This window comes from Miscanthus floridulus, chromosome 3 (genome assembly GCF_019320115.1).
Source record: "Miscanthus floridulus cultivar M001 chromosome 3, ASM1932011v1, whole genome shotgun sequence".
NCBI classification, from domain to species: Eukaryota; Viridiplantae; Streptophyta; class Magnoliopsida; order Poales; family Poaceae; genus Miscanthus; species Miscanthus floridulus.
Window position 1 is genome coordinate 19036232 of NC_089582.1, and position 22875 is coordinate 19059106.

Below are 22875 nucleotides of genomic sequence, written 5' to 3' on the forward strand. Positions count from 1 at the left end.
GCGCCAAGGTATATTGGACCTTTCAAGATTTTAGAGAGATGTGGAGAGGTAGCTTATCAGTTGGAATTGCCCGAGAGTTTGGCAGGTGTACATGATGTGTTCCATGTGTCTCAACTGAAGAAGAGTCTATGTGTACCCGAGGAGCAGATACCATTAGAAGAGCTTACAATTAAGGAGGATCTCACATATGAGGAGTTTATGGTAAGGATTTTAGAGACGGCAGAAAGAGTTACAAGGAGCCGAGTTATAAAGATGTGCAAGGTTCTGTGCAATCGGTATACAGTAGATGAGGCTACTTGGGAAAGAGAAGATGATCTGAGAAAAACATACCCATAGTTATTTGAGTAAGCATCGTCCGAATCTTGAGAACGAGATTCATTTTAAGGGGGGGTAGAATTGTAACACCCTAAATTTTACAACATTTTTAAATAGGGGAAATTGATTTGCTAAGCATCTTATGGGCATTTGAATTTAGGAAATAATAATTTTATTAGGGATAAAATCAAATATAGGTCAACAACCATGAATGTGCATTCATGCCGCTGCATATTATTTTGAATTGCTTGGTTTGAAGTCAAATTTCGAATTGAGTTGAAATTGCATTTTGAACTTGCTTTGAACAAAAATTAGAAAAAAAGAATAAACTTCTTCTCCATCCTCAGTTTCGGCCCGTAGGCCTGCTTTTCTGTCTGCTGACCTGCTTTGCTTCTTTCCCGCTGAGGCCTGCTCGACTTTGCTCTGGAGCCAGCCCAGCTCACGCAGCCCAGCATCGCTGGCCCCGCGCCGCAAGCCAAAGCCCAGTTTCGCTGGCCCAACCTGACACCCAGCTGCGCCTGCGCAAGCCTCCCTCCGCCGCTGACTAGCCGGGCCCGCAAGTCAGACCCACCTCCTTCCTCTTGTTCGTGTCCCAGGCGGACACTGTGACGTCGCCGTTGAGTCCGACGCTGCCACGATCCATGGTGCCGTGGCGCCCAAGGGATCCTAGCCCCATAAATAGCGCACACACCCCTCCTCTATCCCCTATTCCATCTGGCGGCCGTTTTTTCTTCGCCAAGCAGCCGTAGCCGCTTCTCGCTCGAGCGCCGCCGCCGACCTCCGCTACCACCGAGCACTGAGCCGTCGTCGCTGCTTCCCGTTCGTGCAATCCAGTTCGGGTGAGATCCCCGTCCCTTCCTCTCTCCCCCTGTATTTTTCTTTTGTCGAGTAGTGCGCTGCAAGCCGGGAACCGTGAGCTCCGTTTGGCCGGCCATGGCGCCGCCGTTGCTCAAGCCGCCGAAGCACTGTTCCGACGCCCCTCTCTTTCTATTTGCGCCAGATCAGTTTTCAGCCGTCGGTTTCTAATCCAACGGCTCAGATCTAAAGATACCCTTTCGATGCCGATTTTGTAGTTACACCCTTATAATTACTTCAGTGTTAACCCACGGTCCTTTGCGCGTTTCACAGTTTATGTTTCTTTCTTTCGAAAGCGTATTTTCATTCAGTTGGACTGAAATACATTTTCAATTATTTACAGTTTTGCCATTCAACTTGTTTTTGCCATAATTTCTCCGTTTTAACTCTGATTTGATCCGTTCAAATTGCGTTAGGTTCGTAATTAAGTAATCTACATGTTTATGTTACTGTAAAGTAGATTTCCAACTTTCAAAATTCGAGAGTAGATTTAATCTATTATTTTGCTAAAGGAAAGCTTGTTTAATCCATAACTTTTTCGTTTTAGATCCGATTTTTGTGATCTTCGCGTCCTTGTGTTCGTAGCGAGATGTAGATTCATTTTCCAAACTTTTAAACTTGATTCTTTGCTATTGGTGTACTATTTTAATCTGTAGCCTTGTTTGCTTTGCATGATTGCTCCTGGATGCTTGTATGTTGCTGTGGTTATCAAGTATAGACGGTGAGCAGTTCTCGGAAGTTCAAGGGTACGACTTTGACGAGCAGGACTAGTAGGAGTACGTTGCTCAAGGCAAGTATAGCATGGGATTATCCTTGTTTCCTATCCACTTTAATTCATTAAATACATGTTGCATGTGTCATCTTGATAAGGATTTCCTAGAATTGAACTATTACCTTGTCACCTAAGGGTTACGCATTGGGTAGCATTGCTAGTGCTTAATTAAACCATGATCGTGTAACTTGACTAATGATATATGCAATAAACGTTAAAACATTACTTTTTAGCAACATGAAAACAGGGGGTTGGAGTGTTTAGCTACTTTCTAAATGCTTCAGATTCCTCTCCCTAAGGACTTATCTGTAAGTGATCATCCGGGACTTACAGTACAGCTGTGAGGGCTATATGGCTCTGGCTTTAGCTCAGTATGAGAATCTTTTCTAGCTTGTTAGTGGTTACCTTTATTGACGTAAGAATGGCTTACCAAATCAGGTGTAGGACAGCCTCTACTCTTATGTGTATAGCCGTGAAAGAATTATGCCATTTGATAGGGGGATTCCTATAACTGTTTGCCGAGTGAATCTAATGGCCCTAACTTGTTAGACGAACCTTTAAAAGGCTTCGTAGTGACCCCTGCCTGCTCACTTTGAAAGTGTTTTGGGAGTTATAACCCGGGCATATGGGAATCACGACTCACAGTGAAAGTGTACAACCTCTGTAGAGTGTAAAACTGGTATATCAGCCGTGCTCACGGTCACGAACGACCTTGGAACCCTTATGGAATAGATGATCACTATGTAATATCTGTTTATGCTATTCATTACTCATGTTTACATTTGATCTTGTGTTTTGCAATGGGATTTGAAACAACTTGATGCTACTCATAAGCTAAAATTTATGACAACTAAAAGCTAAACGTTGTTAAACCTGTGTCTAGCCTTTTGAGCCTCATGAACCCCATGTTACACTTGTTGAGTACGACATGTACTTACGCTTTTTATTTTCATTATTTGGATAAAAACCCCGGACGGATAACAGATGACCTTGAGAATGATGATTTCCCTGAGGACTACTAGACTTGTGGTCAACCAGTCGACGTCCCTATGAATTGAAGCTTCCGCGATAGATCTTTTTATTATTTACGCTATACTTATGTAATAACTCTGTCTTATTCGTGATGTAATAAACATTGGTGATGATACTATTCATAATTTATCGGCTTATGTGTGTGACTGATCTTTGGGCGCACATAAGGTTTTGCACCCCATTTTATCCTTAAAATTGGGTGTGATACCACCGGAATCCCTCATTGCCCCTAGTTTGTTCCTGGGCGTGTCTTCAAAAAGAGGAAAAAGTCCAAATTACTTCCCTCAAGTTTATCCTCTAAATTTACATTTGGTTCAATTTACTCCCTCCAACTATCATAAGTTATGTTAGAAAAAATATCAACTTTTGCGATATGATAGAGAACATCATAAGTTATGTTAGAAAAAATATATCTTGACTTTTTGCCATAATTTTGATAGCTTAGGAAATTTAATAATAAATTAACACTAGAGATACAATATCGTATAAAACATAATGATGAAAAATCCATAGTCCTCTATCACCTCACAAAAAATCGAAACTAAAATATAATTTGTACATAGAGAAACAAAAAAAGAAAAATCTCTTTAAGGTGTTAGATCGACCAACTTAAATAGTTGGAGGGAATAAATTAAACTAAATGTTAGTTTGGGGGTTATTTGGCTATAGGCCAAACTCGGAGGGAGTAATATGGACTTTTTCCTTGAAAAGATGCACTCCAAGAATAGTTGGTGATTGATTAATGCCCCTTGTATACCGAGTGAAGAAGTATCTAATGTTCTCACCTGCAAACTACATGAAGCTGACATATACTAGAAATCCCAAAACAAACATAAGAGGTTTATTATGAAAATCATATGTGAGTTGCATAAAGATAAAAGTCACCTGGGACCCTGTTCGCTTAAACTTATCAGCCGTACTGTTTCAGTGAAATAACAATGTTTTTCTCTCACAACAAATTAGCATTAACATCAGCATTAGCCGTTTTTTCCAGCCAGCCGAACAGTAAACCTGTTGCCAATGTACATAGATGCAATAAATAATTCAATGTAGTATATGTTAGTGTATTTTTCTAAAATCTTGGTTAAAGTTATAGAATTCTGACTTAAGGCTTGGTCAAAGTGAATAAGTGAAGTATTATCCTGTTATAGGTCTGCAGTTTCGTACATGGTTTCATGATGTTATTCTGTTAATATATAATCACAGATAAAACGCCAATTTTAAAAGTTGTTTAACCTGTTTTTTTTGGAACAATCATCTATAATCCAAAAAACGAATTCATTATTGAATCTGTGAATAAAAAACAAAAAAAATCATAGTTTTTAGCTGATAGTTACTAGAACAATAAAAAAAGGACTAATGCTCTAGTGGATGAATGAGGTCACAAATGGCCACCGGCAGATTCATAAAAATGTCGAATAATCTAGTTTTGTATCTATCAATCGCAGAGCATAGGGTAGTAATACATCTACAACTACAGACAGACGGATAGAATTGAAGACAGAAGAATTCAAATCTATCATGCCGGAGGATATACCAAAGTAATTCTCTGTTGGATGAATGAGTTCACAAATTACTATAGGCATGCTGGTAAAAAAGAATAATGACCTGGGACTGCATCTATCAGGTCATCCAACAGAGCAAAAAGAAATATAGGTGCAGATAACTAATAGATCTACAACTGCAAATAGGAGATAAGCGAATAAAGAAAAAAAATAAAAAATCAACACTATAGGCATGCTGATAAAAAAAAAGAATAATGGCCCAGGACTGCATTTATCAAGTCATCCAACAGAGCAAAATAAAAATATAGGTGCAGGGAACTAATGGATCTAAAACTGCAAATAGGAGATAAGCGAATAAAGAAAACTAAAAAATCGACCTTGTCGCAGGATAGATCAAGCAAAATCCATGGTGGATGCATGAGATCAGAATTGACGAACAAATAGTAGAGGAGATGTTACTAAAATAACTAGAACTGAACACACGATAGAATGGGAAAAACAAAAATTAAAATCAAGCGTTGCGGAGGATAGATCAGACCGTAAAACAACCAGATCTGGACCTGTAGCAGATGCTGGTATAACTTGGATGGAGAGATCTAGCGATGAGCAGCGCAGAGAGAAATTTGTGAGAGATAGAAAATGAGGAGAGCAGCAGAGAGAAATCTGGGAGTGGGAGATGCGTAGAGAGAGATGGCGAGAGGCAGAGCAGAGGGAGATGTGGAGCGAGAGAGTCAAAGAGAAATGAAGAGAGCATGGGAGAAGAGAGAGAGAGAGACAGTCTTCAGCTTTTAGTAGTCTGGGAATGAAATGAAGTCTGGAATGGGTAGAGAGCAGAGAAGAAAGCCGAAGATGGAATCGAACGTGAAGCCAGTAGCCTGGGAATCGGAGTCTGGAAAGAGATGGGCGAACTGCACGGTTTGACCGGCACGAATCTCGAAGAGTTGCCTGACGTGAAGCCAGTGTATGCGGCCGCGGTGTGGATTCTGTAACTTGCTGTAGTAAAGTCACGGGTGACTTTCCACCACCTGGATGCTATCTATTTCTCATCTAACGGTTAGGAAGCTTTAGTTTAGTAGTGCTAGCCGGGATGCAAATAGCAGCCTAGAGTTCCTAGACAGAGCAAAGATAGCTGGCAAATTTTTCTTTTTTCTGTACGGCTTATCTTTTCTATATATAAATAAAAACATTTACGTATGAGCTTGGCTAAAGATAAAATTTATACATTATAGTCCTCAAGAATGTCTACAACTTTATAATATATGACTTTTTCGTTTAAATCATTTTGTTTGAATAAATTGACTCAAATTATCTACCGTTACACAGCACTTCCTAAAAAATATAATTTTTTATATAATCTAAAAATTATAAAATAATCTTACTTCTCAATAATATATATTACCTTTTAATTCATTGCTCGTCTAAACAATCGTTTAGCCCATTTACACACCATGTAAACGCTACAGTGATACACCGTTTCCGTTTAATCAGCCGTTTAGCCCAATTAAATGACCGCTTTGCCCGTTTAATTGGCCATTTAGACCGAATAATGGCTAAATGACAAGCGATCGACTGTTTAACGTTTAGGATAACACTGCGAAAAGTCAAATTCAAAATCCCTTGTACTCAAAATTATTTTTAAATTTTATTTCAACAACTATAAACCATTTGAGCTCTATTTTAATCTCCTTTCAACTCATATCCACCAAATATATCCATCCCGGTCCTCTCACCCAGACATATATCTAGCACACTGTAGAGATAATATCCTACTTTTGGAAAAAGCATACAACCTCTGCAAAGTGTATAGTCTATCTGGATAGCCGTGTCTGCGGTCTTAGATGAGTTACGGTTTGGTTTCAACTAGCTGGGTTATAGATGTTGTGTGAGCATATAAATTTTTATCTTTATTTCGGTGCCAAGATAGATTCAAATAGAAACATCATGAACTAAAAGGACGTATATATTATTGAGAAATAAGATTATTTTATAAATTTCATCATCATACAAGATTATTTAAAAAGTTATAATTTTTTGAAGTGCCATGTAATGGTAGATAATTTGAGGCAAATTTCACACAAAATGATTTTAAATGAAAAAGTCAGATACTATAGTTGTAGATATTTTTGAGGACTAGAATTTTCAAATAAATTTTATATTTATCCAAGCTCATATGTAAAAGTTTTGAAAAGACAAGCTGCACAGAAGAAAGTAAATTATGCCAGCTATCCCGGCTCCGTATGCATTTCCGTGAACCGGTCTTTGGATGGGCTGCTATTTGCATCCCGGCTAGCACTAATACAGTGAAGAACTGTTTCTAAAAAAAAGTGAAGAGCTTTCCAACCGTGGGATGAGAAATAGATGGCATCCAGGTGATGGAAAGTCACCAGTGACTTTATTACAGCAAGTCAGAGAATCCGCACCGATGCGGCCGCATGCGTTGTGGGAAAACCGGGTTGGTAAAAGCTCCTGGTGCATGCATTTAATTTCGTGATTAGTCTACATTTAATATTCCATGCATGTGTTTAAATATTCGATATGATAGATTAAATTTTTGCCCGAGGAAAACAAACATAGCATGAACATCTAAACCACGACCGCCCATTCGCTGGATCACAATATACCATATATGAAGATCCGTTCGGAAATCACAACACCCCTTCATGTACCAGTACTTCTCGCCTCCTATCCGTGGCTCAAATCAATGCCAATTATTAAGTTATAGGGGAAGGAACACAATTAAAAAGGATACAATAAAATTGACATTTTTCTATTGTTCTAATGTATAATAAAACACTTCTAATATTCTAATGTATAATAAAACACAAGTTATTGCAATAGTAGGAACGTAGAATAGTAATTTACAGACGGGGAGTTGGATTCCCCTATTTTCACCTTAAAAAAGGCCACTTCCAATGCTATATTTTAAATTAAATACATGGTCCACTAATGGCTCCCTACTAGAGAACAGACTTTAGAACGATGTCCCAATTTGGCATTAGCCTCGGTATTTTTTGCCCCCGGGACTAGAGAGGCCTTTAGTCCTGATTGGTGTCTCCAACCGAGACTAAAGGTCCCTGCCCAACGGCTAAACCGGGACTAAAAGTCCTCCAACCTTTAGTCCCGGTTGGTAATACCAACCCAGACTAAAGGTAGACCCTTTAGTCCCGGTTGGTAACACCAACCCGGACTAAAAGACCCTTTAGTCCCGGTTGGTAACACCAACTGGGACTAAAGGTCCTCGGATGGGTTAGTTCAAAAGGAAAGCATCACATCCATTGTTAGATGTGTTGTGTAGGTGGGGTGGTAAGCTACGCGCAAGGTAATGCATGAGGTCTTGGGTTCGAATCTCACATGACGCAGCGGTGGGAGGCATTATTTTTTTTAAAGCTGGGAGGATCTTTAGTTCCGGTTGTGGCAAACTGGGACTAAAGAACAACACCTTTAGCCTCGGATTGTTAGCCCCGGTTGGGAAACCGGGAGTAGAGCTAGTTCCCAATCGGGACTAGATCTCATTTCTGTAGTAGTGGCTGCACCATAACATGTGGTCATATCCACGTCATTAATAGCACATCTTGAATGACTAAGATTTATAGTCTTTTCGTCAATATAACTCGGGAGATATATTATCCTAGGGTTGAGTTTTTCAATACTGGCTGTTGGTAGCCTGGTATGACATTGTCATCCACTACCTAAAGCTTGGACTTGGGATGTGCCATTTTAGTGCCTCTCATGACACAATCTTTTGACATGACACAACATGATAAATTTTAAGCTGTGATCAGAATCTTGCCACGATGGGTTACATACAATCCATATCTTATGCCATGTTTGGGTCAATGGAAAATCGTCCATAACAATAGTCATTCAAGTATACATAAGATATGTCTTTCGGGCATGAAATGCGTAGCTATTTGTATAGTTATGAAAAGACAAATGTTGATAAACTAGACATTCTCGGCAACAATATTATTATTACCTAAAATAGCACTAAAACTCACCATCGAATCTCGATATAATATCAACTATGCAGACTAATGATTGCCTGAAGAAAATTAGTATAATATTGCCAAAGATCGTGTTTGGGCTGGCACAACACAGAGATGAGCTTGCTATGGTCTTGGCGTATCTCGCGTGAGCAAGGCTCATAATATATGCAAACTTATTTGTTTCTCTCGTAGAATTTCTTGGTTCTACTACAAACTTACAGCAAATCTATCAGCCCACTCATATAGTAGTTAGCTCACCTATTACTCATTTGTTTCTCTCACAAAATTTCCTGGTTCTAGTGCATAAGTTGGCTATAAACCCCACGCATAACTCTTTATTATACTTGCTGTTTCAGTGCCACCCGCGCCGCCGCCACTGGTAGCCGGAACATCAAATAGCAAGGCTGCGCCAGCAGCCATTCCACCAGTAATTGCTCCAGTACTGGAAGAGTTACTTCCTGCACAAAATAAGATGTCAGAGCAGGAAAATCATATGTTCCATACCCTTAATTACTGTCGTACTAATGCATGATAGGGACAAAAGAAAAAAAAAACAGAGAGAAGGTAGTTATTGACTTGTGCTGCATGCCTGTAGCACACGAGAGATTCTCGTAGTCAAAATGAGGTACATATCATGTTGCTTCCAGTCTTATCCTAGTATCTCACTAGTCACTATATCCAGTTGACAGCGGTACAACACTGACATATGACTGAGCCACAGCCTAATAGTGCAGCACAGAATCATAGTAACAAAATTGTAAACCCCTGGTTCCGCAGTTCTTCCTTATTGATCTCTAGACTAGACAGCATTATTGTTGTTTTAGAGGTACACAAATCCGAGCAAGGTAGAAAAGGTCCTATTGAACTCAAGGATTTCACCAGACGATCTGAATAAACCACATGGTGTTTGCACACGGGTTGGAGGGTTTGTATGGAGGAGGTAGAGAAAAGGAAGGAGCACCAGGACAGGAGTTTGTGCTGCCAGGGCCACATAAGTTAGGGTTGTTCGCAAAACTGCAAAAGAAGACATGTGTGAATAGTAGAAGTGTTAAGGTTTAAAAAAGGATGAAATTTTCAATTAAAATTCTTGCTTCACCTGATAGGGTGAATAACAAAAAGGAACCAATTGATGGAACTTCCCCAAACAAATTGTTATTTGACATATCCCTGTGATTCAATAGAAACATTTAATTTCCATATAACATTTCCTAATTAAAATGAAACTAAGTATGCAAACTGAGAAACAAATACTTACAGAACTTGGAGTACAATGATAGCACTCAATGATTTTGGAATTGAAACAGAAAAGGCTGTGGTTGTTAAGACGCCTATGCCCCGCACAAAAGTGCAAAGATGTGTCAAATTAGAAACATCCACAGGTAATTTCATAAAAAAAAACTTATGGCATCTACACACAATCATCAACTCAACTCAGCTAAATTCACCATTACAAATCATAATAACACAAAATCATAATCACTCAAAGACATTCTCAGAACTAAACTATTCCAACACATAGAAAACATGATTGCTGAAAAGAGTTAACTACTTATCACCACTAACAAATACAACTAAACCAAATCAACTACAAAATTTGCACCTTTCAGAAGCAACCTACAAATAAAAACACATCACCCTATCCTAAGCTACAAAACTTTAAAAAAATACATAGGGCAACACCTAATGCTCATCTAAAAATCACAAAAGAAATAATATGCAAAACTCATACAAAAAGACACATACACAAAAGAAAGAAGAGGCACGTAAGGGCATACTCAAATCTAAACATCAGAAATACAAAAAATACAAAAAACCAAAAACACAAGACAACCTAAACACTCAAATGCACACTCTGAACATCAACTGAGCTCAAAATAACTGAACAGGTCAACTCTAAACATCACAAAAAAAAAAACATACACAACATCAATTTGCTTTAGGGCCCTCAAAAGGCAAAACAAAGCAACGACAGCTTAATCAGCAGCAGCAGAAGCAAATGCAACAATAACAGTAGCAGCTCAATTAGCAGGCTTTGGAGCACTCAAAAAGAAAATGAAAAAGAAAAACACCAACAGCTTAATCAGCAGCAGGAGCAACCAGCATCACCTGCAAATTAAAAACAGAAGTAACAACTCAATCAGCATGCTTTGGGGCCCTCAAATGCAAAAGACACCCTCAAAGGTAAAAGACAAATAGCAGGGCCAAAAGCTTAATTAACCAGTTGCAGCAGCAAGCAATAGCAATTGCAAAAACAGCAGTAGCAGCTCAATTAGCAGGCTTTGGGACCCTCAAAAAGGAAAAGACAAATACACAGACTTGCCATAGCCAAAAACGTTAACAAAAAAGCCCATAAACTAATCAACACTACTTCCACATGCACCCACACACACAGATGCACAAAAAAAAAAACACGCAAAGAGAGAGAGAGACAAACACACACACCAACATCTGTCAAAGACACTACAACCACACCCACATATAAAAACACACAGCAAAAGCACCAAAATACACATGCACCCACACACACAAAAACACCCACAATAAAAAAAACACTCACACACACAAAAAATGGCCTGCCACAGCCAGAAAAAGAAAAGCCTAAAGAAAGGCCACAAAAAGCCCAACATAAAGCTCAGAAAACCACACAACCACACAAAACCTCAAAAGTTTACCAATCTTCTAACAGATAATTACCTAACAAAAAGATTCAGCATTACAAAAATCAATTCAGCTAAATTCACCATTGCAACTCTGAACATTACACTTAAAAACAACTCTGAAAATACAGCTAAAAAAATCAACTCCACCTTCTACTGCTCCCTCACAAATCAAATAATCACCACATTCAAAACACTCTAAGCAGCAAGGCAAAAACTAATTAAAATTATGTAAGCACTAAATTAGTTTGAAGACAGCTTTGAATGCAGAAACTGCCTGCTTTTCAACTTATCACGCAGCATTCCAAAAATGGTGCTACAATTTCTGACCTCAAAGAAGAAACTTACAGAGGGATCAGTTACTACTTAGTACTTACTACACTGTACACAACAATCCAGGGAAAATACAAACAAGTTTACATACCCCAAGGAGTGTGCGCTGGCTGTGGTATGCAGTCACAGCCTTGTCAGCCTCCTCCCTTGATGGGCAGATCACGAAGCAGCAGCCTGCAAAAAAAGGTCAAATACAAATTGAATCAAACCTCAATTGAGGAACAAAAAAAAAAGGGGTAGGACCTACCCATCTGTAAATACATATTTACACTACAGCCAACAAGAACTAAACAAAAGGAAAAGGAAAACAAAAACCTAAAGTAAAAAAATATACTCTAAGAGAAATGGAAAAAAAAAACTAATTTAGTGGCAAAGGGCATTCCAGTTGAATTTGCACGTGAAGAACAACACATGCTATCACTTTTATATGACTCCTTCAGAAGTCAGAACTTCTGAAGGAGAATGCTAAAACTATTAGAAATCAGAAGCATACTGAAGCAGTTCCTCCACTCAAATTCAAACCAGTCACAAATGAAAAGAAGCTACACTCCCCCTGTAGTGTTGAAAAGAAACAAACTCATACTCAAACAAGGTCAATGGAGTCTTGAATGTTCGTATCCCAATAAAATTCTTGAAGCAATGAAGTTATTAAATAGATAAAAACAGCAAACATGTGTGTGATTCTATTGTCCCTAAATTTTAGCCAAATCATACACAAAAGCAGAGTATCTTCAGTTATCAGTTGGTCTGTACTAACACAGGCAACCAAAAAAGAAAGACAGAGACACCCAAAAAAAGATCACTATCAAAGATCAGCGGAGCTGACATGTCATCTTAACACTTGCATGTCAGCGTCAACACACATATCCAAATGATTAACCGGGGAAAACAGCAGGCAACCAGATGATGCGAGCAGTAATATGTGTAATGCTTTTGTTAAGATGATATCAAAGTGGCAGATATGGGTGCATCACTGGTGTCGGAACCTGAAGTCAACCTGCCAATATTTATCACCACTTTTCTCTGATATATATAGAATGCTAGACTTGAACTGTACTAACAAAAATTATACAGCATAGTACAACTGCGTTCCAACTTCCAAAGAACAGCTCTGGAGATGCCAAAACTTGAGCTAGCCCTGAAATGAACAAAACAGCCATCTGAATGACGGCCTGCTGAAACTCTAAAACCCAATGTACATCCTGCAGATCTTGGGCTAGGCTACACTTGCCACTCAAATCTTAACATCTGAAGACGAGTAGAAAGCTACACATTGTTAAACAACTAGTACAGACAAGAGGAGGTCGGCTGCCCATGGCCCCAGCTGATGTAGACTAGGCCCGATCTTCCGAATGGTATGATAGCGACGATTGGTGGAGACTCGACGTTCACGATCTAGGTTTCAAACCAAGACTGATTCGGACCCCCACAACCGTTACACCACTGCTCCGTTGGTTATCAACCACGCGAACGCGATTGACCTCGCCCAGAAGGCTTTCCTGCTAGCGAATTGAGAACACAAGCAAGAACGAGATAAACGCAATCTAAAATTGCAAATAAATATGAGGCTTATGATAATGAGAAAGAGTTCAAGTCTTTATTCGAAAGGACTAATCGCCACAGGCGAACAAGATCAAGAACTGGGGCCCTGGTTCACAGCAAGCGGCCTTGGCGGCGACAGTTGCAGCAAAACGACGTCTATTTCACGAGGAAATCAAGAACTAAACAAAACCCAAACCCTAAGGAGAGCGACAGCTGGTATTTATAAAGTCTTGGGCGTCACCCCATGGACGCGCCCTCTAATGGCCCAAACAAGATACACGGTCCAACGGACCAAAAGACGGCGTCGCAGCACCCTGGCAGATTCTGGACGCTGACTTGTTTTGACGATTCCCGTTGATTCTGAAGAGCTTTTGACGTCAAACCACTTGGATTGACTTCCTTATCAAATTAGCTTTCCATCCATATGTGGATCATTGAAAACAGAGTCCGGATATGTCCTGGGTGACCAGTTTAAGGCAGACTAGTCCTGGAACCCGAGACAGACTCGACTTGAGTTGCTTTGGGCCTCCACCTTGGGGACTCGAACTGAATTAGCCTCGGACCTCCTTCTTAACTTGGACACCCTTGCTGGCCTCCTACTCCTCCATGCCATGCACCAAACATGGTCATATGCATAGGTGTCGTGTCCTCATCACCAGCGCCAGTGCCCAGGTGTCGGAGACCAATACTAGGGTACCGAAAGAGGAGAAGCTAATGATCATCAACATTGATTCATTCGAGTAGTCAAGAGCATGACTACGGCTCCAACTGACCCCAATGTGTGCGGGCTCCGCCTCGCCCGACCTCTAGAGGTGGGCTCTGCCTCGCCCGACCTCGAGACTACGATCTCCGTCTCGCTCGACTTCTTGGGTGCAGGCTCCGCCTCGTCCGACCTCGAGGTCGTGATTTCTGTCTTGTCCAATCCCTTGGGTGTGGGCTCCGCCTCGCCCGACTCCAGGTGCACGGGCTCCGCCTCACCCAACCTCTAGGGGCGGGCTTTGCCTCGCCTGACCCATTGGGTTCGTGCTCCGTCTCGTCTGACGGGGACCCATACCACCACCAACCACTCCAGGTCCAAGCGTATAGGTCTGGATGAAAACTCTAACACCAGGGAAGGGACTGGCATGCCTCGATGTAACCTGTGGCAATGACAGGCCATACCTGAGAGTTCACATCAAGAACAGCGTCGGGCATGCTGGTGCTGTTCTGCCTAACCATCGTACGAACGCTAATAGGCACGTAAGTTCATCACAACATCCGCCGGGACAGAATGGAACGCCTTGACCGGCAGACGATGCCTACGCATGGTGTCAGTGATGAACAGGGCCGCGACATGGAGCCATCCTTGTTGATGTCTACAGGATTGGTGGGACCCACATGAAGGAGAAGAAGGACCCGGCGATCCTAGAAGCCTTCTTCTCTCTCTCTCGTTCTCTCCTTTTCCTCCGTTGTAACCCGTGCTTTTCCTTGGCCTATAAAAGGGAAAGCAGGGCGCCCCATGAAGGGGATCGACCCATCGAGATCCGATCTAGATCTACACAAGAGCATGAACGCACGCCTGAGCAGCGATCGAGCCCTCAGCACCCGCTCACTCCTTCCACTAGAGACTTAGGATCCTTTCTCTCTCTCGCCCGTTTGTAACCCCTACTATAAACTTTTAGTGCTAGTAACACGAGCAGCAGCGATGAACTGGACGTAGAGACTTTCTGCCCAAACTAGTATAAACCTCGTGTCCTCTCAGCACACCATCCGGGCTAGACGTGCAATACTAGAAATTTACTCGTCAGTGGTAACTCAAAACACCGACAGTTGGTGGGCTATGTAGGGGCCTTTTGCACATCTCAACATCCACATCAGGCCTCGGATGGCTAGTCACAACATCAGCTAGGTCCCGAGCATGCACGTGCGCTTTGGGAACCTGGACTTTATCATCACGGCAGAGGGAGAATTAGTGCGAGCTCCCATCGTCGTCCAATCTCTCCACTCCACTGGCCTCGACACGATCGCTAAGGCGCTTGAGGAGCTGCAGCTGCATGCACCGGAGGCCTGCACCCCTGGGAGCGACCAGCTCCTCAGCTTCGACTATGGTAGGTTAGAGCGCTAGCTCGGCACCTTCCTGAGACCCCGACCGTCCTAGGAGGACCTGCACCACCTCATCTTCTCGTTTGCCAATGTCATGACATAGCTTGCCAGAGGAGAGCCACTCTCTTGGAATACCTCATCCGGAGCACCCCAACAACACTCCTGTCCAATCTCCACAACACCACAGAGACCATTGGCCACCTTGTGGTGCAACGCATGCCCCCATCTAGTATGAATGATGAGTTCCTAGGGATGACCGAATATATCACAGAGTCTTTCCACGACCTCCTTGCAGGAGAATTGGAGTCACCCTCCAACTCTGACTCCAGCAGGGGGAGCCATCACCCCTTGTGTGAATGTTTCATGGCGGGTACCCCCGAGGGACACGTTGAAAGCATCCATGAGGGAGAGGATACCCCAACAAATGACCTCGATGATGAGGTCGAGGGGGATGCAGGGGCCCCTCATTTCCTGTGGGTGGAGCAGCTGAAGGCCCAACACCAAGAGCTTGAGGAAGCACAACTCCAGCTCGAGTAGGAACGCGTGGAGCTCGAGTGCCATGGAGATGGTGGGCGTGCGTGCGCCATGGCCCGCGATGTGAACCAGAGGATCATCGAGGATGATGAAGACGTCCCACACTTCACCCGGGTGAGCCAGAACATTGTTGCTGTGGCGGCCTTGCTTTGGGGGCTTCTAGGGCCTGTGACACTCGAGGATCGTCTTGCCCATCGTGAGAAGGTGCGGCGACGCAGGAGGCCAAGAGCTCGCTGTCCCAACGATGCGAGCTCGACCCCAGCCAACACATACCCTCAGTGTGACCTGACAAGGACATGTCAGTCCACCAGGCGTGGCAAGGCGGCAGGCCACGCGCTGCGGTCCTAGTGCATGAATGTCTCAGCCTCCACTATGATGTGCGCGACACCCTCGACGCCCATAGGCATACCCGTAGCAATGCAAGGGAGGGGGCTAGCCATGGCTACCACCCACATCATGGCGGACCCTACGATAGAGGTGAGGACCAAAGCTTGAGCCTAGACTTACCGGAACCTTAGGCCTTTGGCTGGCATATCCTCAACACCGTCTTCCCACCATGGTACCGACCATCGACCAACATCCCTAAATACTCTAGGGAAACAAACCTCGGACTATGGCTCAAGGATTATCGGCTTGCTTGCTAAGATAGTGGAGCGGATAATGATGATTTCATTATCCGCAACCTTTCGTTGTTCCTGGTCGATTTGGCACGAACGTGGTTGGAACACCTTCCGCCCAACAGAATCCAAAGTTAGGCTCACCTAAAAGAGATCTTCATGGAAAACTTCCAGGGCACATATGCGCACCCTAGGAACCTATGAGATCTCAAGAACTACCGACATAAATCTAGGGAAACTCTTTGTGGGTACATCTGGCGCTTCTCCCGGCAGTGCAACAAGCTGCCCAATGTCGCCGATGCCGACGTCATAGGAGCTTTCCTATCTAGGACCACTTGCAAGTCCCTGGTTCACAAGCTAAGATGCAAGGGTCCATGAACCACCAAGGAGCTCCTCAACATTGCCACCAGCCATGCCTCGAGCGAGAAGGCGATCGGGGTGATTTTTGATCACCTCAAAGGCAAGGCAAAACGGGACAAGGACGCTAGCGAAGGCGCCTTCAACCATCCCAATAAAAAGAAAAACAAGCAGCGGCGCGAGGGCTCGCTTATGGCCACCGCTGATCACAAGGGAGGTCGAAAGCCTGCCGAGGGCACCCCAGACTACTTCGAGAAGTTGCTCAAAGGACCATCTCTGAACCATGCTTTCCCCAACAATCAACTATACAAGGACTACGTCCTCATGAAGCGGTTCTTGTCTAGAGGCTCCAACAAGGGGGAGCATAGGGGAGACCCCACGCTGACCGTAGACGACGCTGAGGGTAAGGACGGCGGCTTTCCAATGCTGGACGGCTGCCTCATGATCTTTGAAGGGTCAGTGGCCTACAACTCCAAGCACCGCTGGAAGCTTGCAAGCTGCGAGGTCTACATGGCCGAGCCGACCACGGCTACCTTCCTCTGATGGTTGGAGTCTGCCATAACCTTTGATCGGACCGACCACCCAAAAAGCATCCCATAGCCAAGAAGATATCTGCTTGTGGTCGACCCGATCATCGGTACAAAGCGGCTCACCAAGGTGCTAATGGATGGAGGCAGCGACCTCAACATCATGTACGCTGAAATGCTCGACGCCATGGGCATCGATCGAGCATGCATTTGGCCAACCAGGGCACCTTTCCACGACATCGTGCTAGGAAAATAGGTCATGCCACTCGGATAGATCGATCTGCCCATCACCTTTGGGGATCTGACCAATTATAGGATGGAGACCCTTACCTTCGAGGTGGTTGGGTTCCACGGAACCTACCATGCCATCCTAGGCGTCCATGCTATGCGAAGTTCATGGCCGTCCCTAACTACACCTATCTAAAGTTGAGGATGCCGGGTCCTTGCGGGGTCATCACCATCGGCACCTCCTTCCAGCACGCCTATAAGTGTGAGGTCGAGTGCTGCGAACACATCACGACAATTATAGTCTCCAAAGAGCTTGCAGCCATTAGGAAGGATGACATCGAAGAAGCACCCGACCCCAAGAGGTTGGCCGGGTCTTTTGATCCTATGGAGGGCACCAAGGAGGTCCTCATAGACCCTAGTGGCTCCAAGGACAAAGTGGTGCGCATTGGCACCACGCTTTCCTCTGAATAGGAAAGCACGCTCATCAGCTTCCTCCAAATAGGAAAGCGCGCTCATCGACTTCCTCCGTGCCAACAAAGACATCTTTGTGTGGAGACCCTCGAACATGCTAGGCATTCCGAGAGAAGTCACTGAGCATGCCTTGAAGATCAGGCTAGGCTCTAGGCTAGTGAAGTAGCGCCTGTGTCACTTGGACGAGGGCCATCGGCGAGGAGATTGCGAAGCTTTTGGTGGCCAGGTTCATCAAGGAAGTATACCACCATGAGTGGTTAGCCAATCCCGTTCTTGTACGAAAAAAGAGTGGAAAATGTGTGTTGACTATATGGGTCTCAACAAAGCATGTCCAAAGGATCCATTTCCTTTGCCATGCATATACCAAGTAGTCGACTCGACCTCAGGGTGCGAAACCCTTTGTTTCCTTGATGCGTACTTCGGGTACCATCAAATCGCAATGAAAGGGTATGACCAGCTCGCGGCATCTTTCAGCACCCCATTTAGATCATTCTGCTACATCATAATGCCGTTCGGTCTAAAGAACGCGGGGGCTACGTACCAATGTTGCATGCTCAAGTGTTTTGGGGACCTCATCAGGCAAACCCAGGAGGCACTTGACATGGTCAAGCAGCTTCTGACGAAGGCCCTGATCCGGGTCCCTCTGTTTACACCAAAATTTGGGAAGAAGAACGCAGGAACTCAAAGCTTTCAAGATTGTGTCATCAAGGAATCGATTGCATAAGGGTCGATATCAGCTAATTCAGATGCGACACTAGAATTGGCTCTCTTCAGATGACGTCAGTAGATAATGGCAATAAGCTACGGTTGGCATCGAGAAAAGACATGTCGGACTCTACAAAAAGGGACAGATTAGGGTCCAAGTTATCTTAAATTAGGAATGTTTTCTCTTATACCAAAGACTGTATTGAGTCGTACTTGAGTAGGATTCATGCTTAGGTTCTGGGTATAAATATTGGACCCCGACTATTGTAAAAATCATCCTATCAATCTATACAAATTACTTTTTTCAGCTTTACGCCAACCCTTAGGAGTAGGAGTAGTGTAGATCTCGGTGAGTTCTTCAACAAGCAGGGCTACATCGGTCCGGCCGACCTCTGACTTTTCTATAAGTACCATCATGGCTTATACTTCTATTTGTAAGGCTGCATCGGTTAAGTTCAACCTCCACTATGAGCTCTAGTATAAGCTAGTTATCGATCCTTATCTAGTTCAAGTATGGCTGCATCGGTTAAGTTTGACCTCCACTGCTCGAATTGGATTAAGGTCAAGTTATCGGCTCTGCCTAAGGGTGGCATCCTTCGGGTAGATTCATTAAGTTACCGATCTTGCCGATGTTGTTACTGTCATTAGTTTTCAGCAATATCAACCTACCCGATCGATCTCGATCTAGATCAGCCTCACATCCTTTTAACCCATTGATTATCTTGTTACATTGCAACGGTTCTTACTTTAAATGATGGATTACATTTCATCCGCTGTTCTACTTCGACCTTGATCATGCAAAGTACGTGGTTAAGGCATGTCTAATCTTGAGGAGGTTTGCTGGCTAGTTAAATCTAGTCTATAGTTTGCTATTATGGCTGTAACGATTCGGTCGATCCCTACTGATGGCACTTTAGATTGGAGGATGCTGGTTGGTAGATTTGTTTTTGATCAGGCGTGACCTTGACTGTTTGCTATGCCTACATCGGCTAAATAGCCGATCGCCCACACTTTAACGTTCATAGCATGTTTTCATGACCTTGTTAAATGTGAATAGATCTGTTTTCTTTAAAGGTTTAATCTATTATCTTTATTATGGCTACCATCGATCCAGTCAAATCCCACTGTTAAAGATAATAGGTTAGATTTGAGGAGTTTATAGGTCTGCTCGTATGGAATAGTCAATTGTTCATATGCTATTACCCTCTTTCTACTCGAATCGGCTATTTCAGCCGATTCGCCCGTGCTTTCACAGATAAAGCATGTCTTTCAGAAAACCTGTCAATGTATAGACGGTTTTATGGATTCTTCAGTTTAGTTTGTTACTATCATCGTAGCTACCATCGATCCAGTCAAACCTCACTGTTGGTAGTAACATATTAGATTCAGAGCATTTGTAGACCCGTTTGTACTAGATAGTCGATTTGTTCATATGTTATATCCTTTCTTGTTAGATTCATCAGCTCAATGCTTTATATCGATAATATCCACCTAGCTGATGATTTTACTTATGTCTACGTGCATTGTACTTGTCATCATAAAATTAATCGCAACCCATGAGCTATATAGTCCGTAAATAGTCAATTTCTTTACGTAGCGGCACACTTGGAACTATCTAGGCAAAACCAACATGTTCCACCTTAAATTACTGATGAACTTTCTCTCCTTATCAATTGCAGGTCAAATTGACTAGCACGCCTTCGGGGGGAATTCGTAGGATCGGCTAGCCCTGCGTTGAAGCCAAGCGGATCTCCGACCTTGCTCCATCAAGCAGATTCTTCTAGCTTGCTATGTGCTAGGCGCATCGACATGTTTTTGCGTCGACCCACATTTTGGCACGCCTAGTGGGACCCCACAATCGTCATGGCGACTTACAACAACAGTGACATTCTTATGGTGCCTTATGAAGACCTACCTGATGAGGATAAAGATGTCATCAGCAAAGCTATAGAAGAATTTTAGAACAAGTGTTTGTTGTCTTACACCAAGACACGTGACAATAAAGTTGTTCAGAAATATCCACTATTAAGAGTTTTGATGCATGGGCAGACAGATGTAGACGAAGTTGAGGATAGGCGTTTCTTCATAGAGGCTGTAAACAAATCTGTTCATGATGCCATATTGAACCATAATACAGTTTTCTTGAACACATTCCACAACACCATGAAAGAGGTGTTTTGTGGATATCCAATTGATCAGGTTAGACCAGTTTACTACAATATTCCACATCCGTCGACTTAGGGTACTAATCAAGCCAGTACTAGCTACCAAGAAGCAGCACCAACTGGTAATGATGATGTCTAGGTAGTTCAGAGCTCATCTGAGCAAGTTCAGGGTGCTACTACTAATCAGATGTAGTATAATCCTAGATCGTCAGTGCAGCATGTGCAACAGCCGACGGGGCAAGTTCAGAATCAAATGGTTAATTTTGGCACATTAGGCCAAATACCATCGTTGGCTCAAAAAATAGCTCCATCACTTCAAAGGATTTGTAGAGATACATATCCTAACAGTTATAACCAGTGGCTTTCAATAGTGAATCAGCAAAGGACCCAACAGATAGAGATTCCATAAGGATATCATTATGGCATATATTACAATACCCTTCACATGATTCCAAATCTGGGGTATCAAGGTACCCGAAATTTTAATCCACAGATGGGTCAGCAATTGTAGAGAAATCCAAATTCAAATACTGATGAGTTGTTGCTTAGAGTGACCAAGATGACGAAGAATTAGTTTGGTCTGAAGCCAAAAGGGTAGACCTTCTCATACAAATGCCCATATCCAGAGTGGTATGATTTGGTCGCTATTTTTACAAATTATAGGCCCCTAGAGTTTGCTAAGTTCACTGGCCAAGATAGCACAAGCATAATAGAACATATCAGTCGGTATCTTACATAGTTGGGCGAAGCATCCATTGAAGAGGCCCATCGAGTTCATTTCTTCTCCTTATTCTTGTTAAGACCAACCTTCACTTGGTTTTCATCGCTGCCAGTGAACTCCATTACCAATTGGGCTGACCTAGAGAAGAAGTTTCATACATATTTTTACAGTAGGACAGGAGAAAAGGAAATTACTGATTTGATGACTATAAGGCAGAGAACTAATGAATTAGGCACCGAGTTTCTTCAGAGGTTCCGAGAGACCAGGAAATTGTGCTTCTCATTGAACTTGACTGTAACAACCCGGGTTTTTGGAGAAGCCAAAAATACGAACTTTTTAAAAATTTTCTTGCAATGTGTGAATCATGTAGATGCTAGGTCGAACCTAAGTCAACTAAGAACAATTTATAAATAAATTGTTGCACTTATATAGAATTATTTGTAGGAGAGTGCCTGTGTCCGTGAGTCGGTTTTGGGTTTTGTTCGAGTTGGAGAGCACATCAAGTCCGTAGCAAACTCCCGTCACATTCTTTTGCGAATGCATCTTGAATCCTTCCAAATTTCCTAGAGTTTCTCAATCTTTTTGGATTCCACACGATCTTTATTGAAGTCTCTTTTACTTCCTTGTATCAAGTTGGCAAAAATCCCAAAAGGAAAAATCCTTAACTCTTATCCCAGCTAGCCCATCTTATCACCGTGGAAATGCTCCTAAATCCTAATCCAACCATCTGCACCATCTTGCATGCCACTGTACTTGGTTCTTTAATCACGTGAGTAGTCAGCTGTCTTCCGTGTCTGCCATGCTCCAAGAACGGAACACAACAGCACGCACTGCCTTGCTTGGCTAGACCCAACCGCAAGCAGCAGGCTGGCATGCGCCTGTGCATGGTCCTGTGCTCGTTCCTTGGATACGAGATGCATGTACGTATAGAAGCAGCAGCTGCACCGGAGCCTAGTTTCTAATCTGACCCAGCCGAGCGCCCAGCCTGCCCAAGCCGCCTTCCTCCTCGACAGGCTTTGGCCCAGCCCAGCATGAGTGGCAGAGCGAGGCACGCGCACCAGGCGCCGCCACCCCGCGTCATGTGCGTTTCACGCGCAATGCCCGTTCAAGACCCATCGGTCAGCCGCAGTGCCCAGCGGTAGCCGCTCCGCGCCGTGGATGAAGGCCACGTGCTCCCCAACCGCACGGACACCGAGGATCACTGTCCACCGTGCGCAGCACCTTCCGAACCCTAGGTCACGCCCATGAGTTTCCTAGGCGCCGCCGCCGCTCCCGAAATCAGAGCGCGCGCGCCTCGATTCCATGCCCCACCTCGACGTCAGCACCCACCTACCCCGCTTCTCCCTCCATGATCAGATGAACGCCGCGTGGCCACTGGTACGGACGTCGAGGCACCAACCGTCCATCCTCCGGAAGCCCTAGCTGGCGCGCTATAAGAACCCCTCAGCCGCACTCGCCCTCACCCACTCCC